The 6252-nt window shown below is 49.4% G+C and overlaps 1 pseudogene across 1 annotated transcript in view; it reads left to right on the forward strand.

The window, feature by feature from the left end:
* Window positions 1-4080: 4080 nt before the first annotated feature.
* Window positions 4081-6252, forward strand: part of LOC310783786 (GRIP and coiled-coil domain-containing protein 1 pseudogene) — a 2424-nt pseudogene continuing 252 nt past the window's right edge. Inside the window, exon 1 of the transcript in view lies at window positions 4081-6252. This exon is cut by the window's right edge and continues 252 nt beyond it. The product of the transcript in view is annotated as a GRIP and coiled-coil domain-containing protein 1 pseudogene (transcript).

The following is a 6252-nucleotide window of genomic DNA, read 5'->3' on the forward strand; positions in this document are numbered from 1 at the left end:
TAATCTGCTGGTCTTGAGGCACGATTGGGTAAAATGATAAGATGATGTAAATTCATAAAGATGTTTATGTCAGAGATGAATCTGCGAAAGGGAGCTGCCTGGAGCCCAGAGGACGTCAACGGAGAAGAGGAAAAGCACCCTTTAGGTTACACCATGCAGCATTTGGATATAATCTAGTATTGGCTCCCATGCCATTAGTTTGTTTACCCCCTATCTAAAGAAAGTACAAGTGCAAAATCTTAAGCTATGTTCTATCGATAAACCAATTTCTCGAGTAACATCCTGTTATCCTGAGATCTTTAATCTCGCCTGTATAACATAATATGTCACTCGCACCAACGTGAGTTAACGTGGTTTATTAAACAGCAGCAAACATTCCAATCATAGCAGAATACACTTCAGCTAGCAGTAGGGACAATACATCACACTGATCTTTGCAGTTCTGTGTTGATTAGCTAATATTTCAGTGGCATTTTGATTAACGTTATGATTTATTTCTATTTGGAACAAAAATGATGGTTTAACAGATTGCATGTTTACTGGGCTGTGGTGAGAAGGGCTTTGTGTTTGTGTGACTTGCGTGAATGGCTAACTGCTAGCCATTCACTAGCCTACAGCTAGCTGATGGCTGCTATGTTCTCCCAGCCTAGCAACCGTCTGAAGGCTATCTCCCCAAATTCTACAACAATGTCTTGTTTACTAACGTTCATAGTTGATAACGTTACAGCAATACAGTTACGGTTTCATACTCACTGTAAGATCAAGTGTTTAACGTTTATGTTAGCTTATTGTTTTGAATAGAATGTTTGACTAGCTCACTGGAGCTAGCCTCGGTAGCCGCCGCCATGTTGAATAGTGAAAGAACTACAAACGTCCAGCGCCTCTCGGTGGCGTCACATCCGGTCTCGCAAAGCCCGCCCTTAGCTCACGCTGATTGGTGCGCCTGGGTGGCGGCCGGTTTGAATGCCTCTCTGAGGCCAGGGCCAGACTGAGGTGGATTGTGAATTTGTGGAACAATGCCGCCCCCGTCTGGTGGAGTCAGGCTATATGTAACCCTAAACCAACGACAACGGCGTGTACATTGCTATAATTATGTTATAAAGCTGAATTCTGCTTGGAGGAGAACTGGCCCACTCCTCCCCAACTGAAGAGAAAGACAAAACGTCATTTCGAACAGGCTTTTTTATTTTATTCGAACAAAACTGAAATTCCACCGCCTTCACAAGACCGTGTTGATCTTTGTTTCGTTCGGCTTTTGTCTTTTCAAAGAGAGCTGTGTTGTGCAAAGAAACGGGGGATAAACAGGAAGGAGACAAACCATTCATGACTTCAGGGCCTCCTACATAAACATGACACACGTGCACAAAGACACACACACACACACAGGCTGCGTTCAAGGTCTGCAGGCACAAAGACACACACACACACACACACACACACACACACACACACACACACACACAGGCTGCGTTCAGGTCTGCAGGTACAAAGGAATCAGGATTACATTTCCAGCACATTAACACACAGATTTAGAAGCACACACAAGTGGCTCTTGTGCAGTGTGTGTGTGTGTGTGTGTGTGTGTGTGTGTGATGTCACAATGCCTCTGACATGATGCACACACAGTCCTAGTGATGCCTAGTATTAGTAAACGAACACAATCCATAAACTGAGCATGCAAACACCACTGACTGATGAGGTCATACCCACTGATATCATGGCCCACAATTGTGGAATGATGTCATACCCACTTGATTGTGATGTCAGTGATGTCATAAATGACTGATGATGCCATAACTAATGTCAGATGTCATAGCTGCATTCAAGTGGGTTTGTGTTTACCGTCAATACGACATAAATCCACTTGAACGGCGCCCTCATGTGGTGTTCACTTGACTTGGTATGTGGAATCTTTCTGAAAGCTTCAAAGCTCACGACTTGTGACATTATGCCAAGCATGTCGTGTACACGACTTACGATCTCGTATTCACTGTAAACACGAGCCCTCTTGAACGCAGCAATTGTGACATCTCAGCGATGTCATAGACTGAATTGTGATGTCATTAGTGGTTATAAATCACTGATGTCATACCCACCAATGATGTCATAGACGTGATGTCGTTACTGTAAACGAAGCATGGGTCTGTGTCCTCAATCATGTCCATTTCTATTTCTCTTTTCTCAGCCTGCTCATCTCTCTTGCACGTCCTTTTCCCTTTCTCTCCAAGATGTCCTCCATCCTCTCTCCCTCGTTTTCTTCATGCTGTTACATCACATCTCTTGTGTGCCTCGCGGTAGTGACAGGTGACAGGTTTTTGCAGAGGTATTAAGTGAATTTTGAGAACATGCACGTCCCTGCAAATATTGCAGATATGGTTGAATTTGCATTGATTATTGCGATCGCAAAATCTCAATTTCCTGGAGGGACTGGAAAGTAGAGAGCAAAGTGACTAAAAGATCTCGCGCCCGGGGATGCGCGCGCCACGACTGCACATAGAATTGCCAAGAACTAGAGCAAAGCTCCCTTCGGGCGTATCTAAATTGCCCCCTAAGCTCCTCTCCAGGGTCGAATTGATCAATTTGCTCGAGTAGCTCGAGTAGCTGACGTCGATCGCGCAAGCAAAGTTGTAGCAACTGCCCGCAGTCTCCCACTTCACTTGCGTACGGGTGTGGTGGACGCCCTTCTGTGGCCGTTGTCCAATCACCTGCGCAAGCTGGGGGTAGCAGTACGCGTGCCCTGTTGTCACATGTCCAATGTGCCATAAGAATAATGCGGTTAAACAAAACTCTACCAGTCCTACTTATAGCTTCTGCACGGGAGGATTTATCACTGATGATGTCACAATGCTATGACATCACTGATGTCACAATGTCTATGACATGGGTGGGTATTACATGATCAGTGGGGATGACATCATCATACTGTATGACATCATCAGTGATTCAGAAAGTGATGTCATAGCAGCATGAGCTTTGAGTGCTTGTGTCCATATAGCTTCTTTTGCAGCGCTTCCAGCTGAAAATATCTGAACTTTCAGAAAGGCGCTGTTGTCGAGCGCTCCTTTTCATGCAACCAATATGGAGAAATGTCAGCAACTCGAACAACTTCATCGACGTAATGTAATGTAACTTGAACAATTCCATCACACTGATGACAACATGATGTCAAGAGTGACATCACTCATGTCACTCGGGCAACTCGACGTGTGTGTGTGTGTGTGTGTGTGTGTGTGTGTGTGTGTGTGTGTGTGTGTGTGTGTGTGTGTGAGACATCATCATGACATCACGCAATGACAATTGCTCAGTGATGACATCACTGATTACATAATCACTGAAGACATCACTCACTGATGGCATCATTCACTAATATCACGTACGCATAGAATTGGTGATGTCGAGATCTCGAGTTGCCCGAGTTACACTGACTGGTCCTACTTGAGAGCCTCTAATGATATCACAATGTCTATGACATCAGCAGGGTCTGTCATAAATCACTGATGATACTTATGTAGAGACCAAAATGGCTGCCGTTTGCTGACATCAAACTATAATTTGAGTCTCAGCTTTAGCTTTCTCTTTAACTATTAACCTACAGATATTGGCAAAGAACACATTATCACCAGTAGCTACGGCTGACATGTTTCAAAGGAACTCATCCAACCAGTTTCACCAATCCAGAATAGCAGCTACAGTATGTTTAGGTGTCACCAATCATGGTCCAAGCTCTGTTGGTTGGTCCACCAAAAAACGTTGGTCCACAAAATCAATGTCATTTGAGTGGATGACATCACAATGGAGTGGATGATGTCACACTCTGACTGACATCACAATGGAGGGAAGATGTCACACTCCGACTTCAGTAGGAGTTTGGTGTCACCACAACAAGTGCATTTAGCAAATTCGCATCGGTCACAGCTATTGGGAATTTCACACTTGTTACCTGCAGGTTTACATCATGATCTATTTCATTTAAGCACACTCGCATATATCCTGTCTCTGGTGGATTTGCAATTGTGCCAATAAGTAAGTATGCATCCAGGCTGAATAAAAGTTTCTTTTGGCTATAATTCCAGTCAAGTCATGGAGAAGTTTGGGATAAGCTGGGGCGGCCCCAGCAAGAAAGTGCTTGTGGACACTATTGAATCTCAGAAGAAGCAACTGATCCAGTACCAGACACGTTTCAAGGACATGGTCAGGTCATATAAGAGCCTGCTGAAGGAGAAGGAGGCTCTGGAGGCTAGTCTGAAGGTGCTAAGTGTGTCTCAGGAGGACGCTTCCAGCCAGCACAGCGATGACGGCACCACCTCAGTTACCTCTGACCTCTCACTTGACTACTTCTCCCTTCAAAGCGAGGACAGCCTGGACACGGCCACCAGCATAAGCAGTGATAGCAACAGAGGGGAGCAGGGTGAGGAGGAACATGGTGAGATGCTTGGGGAGGTGTGTGGTCCTGGGACACCCTCACTGGCCCACAGGTCTGAGCTAGAGGCGATCGGATCAGAGAGCGACATCAGCTCCAGCAGTAGTGGAGGACCAGCAGACCAGCAGCAGCCAACAACACACACAAACACTACAGAGTTTTACCGGAGAGCCATCCAGCTGAAGAGCCAGCTGACCACCCTCACTAGCTCCCTGGTCACGGTCACTCAGGAAAAATCCAGCATGGAACGCAGCTTCCAAGCTGACAAAAGGATCATGAAGCAGGCGCTGGAGGAGCTGCAGGCGAGGCTGGAGGAAGGCAGACAGCAGCACAAGGTGGAGCTGCGGTTCCTGCAGGAGCAGCTGGTGGAGAGCAAAGCCCGGGTCATCAGCCAGCAGCACGAGAGAGAGCAGGAGCAGGGCGACCACGCCCTCATGCTACGCGAGCTCCAGAAGCTCCTCCATGAGGAAAGAGATCTGAGGAAGGATGCCGAACTCAGGTTAGAACATTCAAAGGCAGCTCTGCTGGAGACCTTGCAGGAAGTAGACCGGGGGATGGTGCATGTGGCACGGCTGAAGGAGGTGACGGAGGAACGAGAGGAGATGAGACGGAGACTGCAGGCAGCGGAGGCAGAGAGGAGCGAACGAGACCTGAGGGTGGAGGAGCTGCAGCAGGAGCTGGCAGGGCTCAAGACTCACTACCAGCAGCAGTTACAGCACGAGATCAGAAAGGTGTCTCAGGCAGAGGAGCGCACATGTGAACAAAGTGCGGCGGAGGAAACCAGAGTGGCCAGCCTGGAGGAACAAGTGTCGCGGCTGTCGGAGCTACTGGGGTCCTGTGAGAAAGCCAGGCAGAGGGACCAGCAGACTGCACACGGGCTGAGGGAGCACATCCTTCAGCTGGACACAGAAAACAAGACCTTAGCCACCGCCACCTCCACCAGGGTCTCCTCTGACCTCAGCATGGACATGGCCAACCTGGATGTCAACGTGCTGAAAGAAAAGCTGGACAAGGTCAAAAAGCTACTGCTGCTCGCCTCTCAGAGAAACCCCGAGCAGACCCGGCGGATCGAGAAGCTGGCTGAGATGGACGGTGAGCATGACATCAGAACAGGGAGCACGGTGTCCATCGATGTGGAGAAAGCATCAGTGTTTCCTCATCATCAGGACCTGCGGCAGCTAAAGGAGTTTGAGCGCTACAAAGAGCAGGAACAAGTCGTGCTGAAGAACAAGAACACTAAGGATGGCTGCCAGGCCAATGAGCTGGAGGAGACCCGCGACCAGCTGGCCGAGCTAAAGGAAAAGTACATCAACCTGCGTGTCCACGGCGACGAGGTCGAGGCCAAGCACAGACGCCAGCTGGACGAGCATCAGCAGCGTGTGGTCGCGCTGCGGCAGTGCCACAAACAGGATGTGGAGCGAGCCGAGGGGCAGCACAGAGAGAGCCTGCTCAGACTGGAAGGAGAGCTGCACGGGCAGAGGGACCGCACCATGGCCCTGCTGGACGAGAAGGACAGAGAGCTGGAGAAGCTGCGCTCCACGGCTCTGTGGGGGCACCGGGCGCATAGCAGCAGTTGCAACGAAGGAGAGAAGGCCGCCCACTCCCGAGCTACGGCCGACGTGCGCAGTGGCAACAGCGATGATGGGGCCACTGCGGAAGACCCCGACATCGCCCAGGCCCTGCGGCTGACACTGCCCAGCACGCCCACCCTGCTGATGTACACCGAGCAGCTCGCCAGCAAGGAGGTGGGGATCGTCGCCCTCCGCAGGCAGAAGCACCTCCTGGAGGAGGACGTGCACCAGCTGCAGGCCAAGCTCATCAGCCAGGGCGAG

Source organism: Poromitra crassiceps (assembly GCF_964638095.1).
Source record: "Poromitra crassiceps genome assembly, chromosome: 10".
NCBI classification, from domain to species: domain Eukaryota; kingdom Metazoa; phylum Chordata; class Actinopteri; order Beryciformes; family Melamphaidae; genus Poromitra; species Poromitra crassiceps.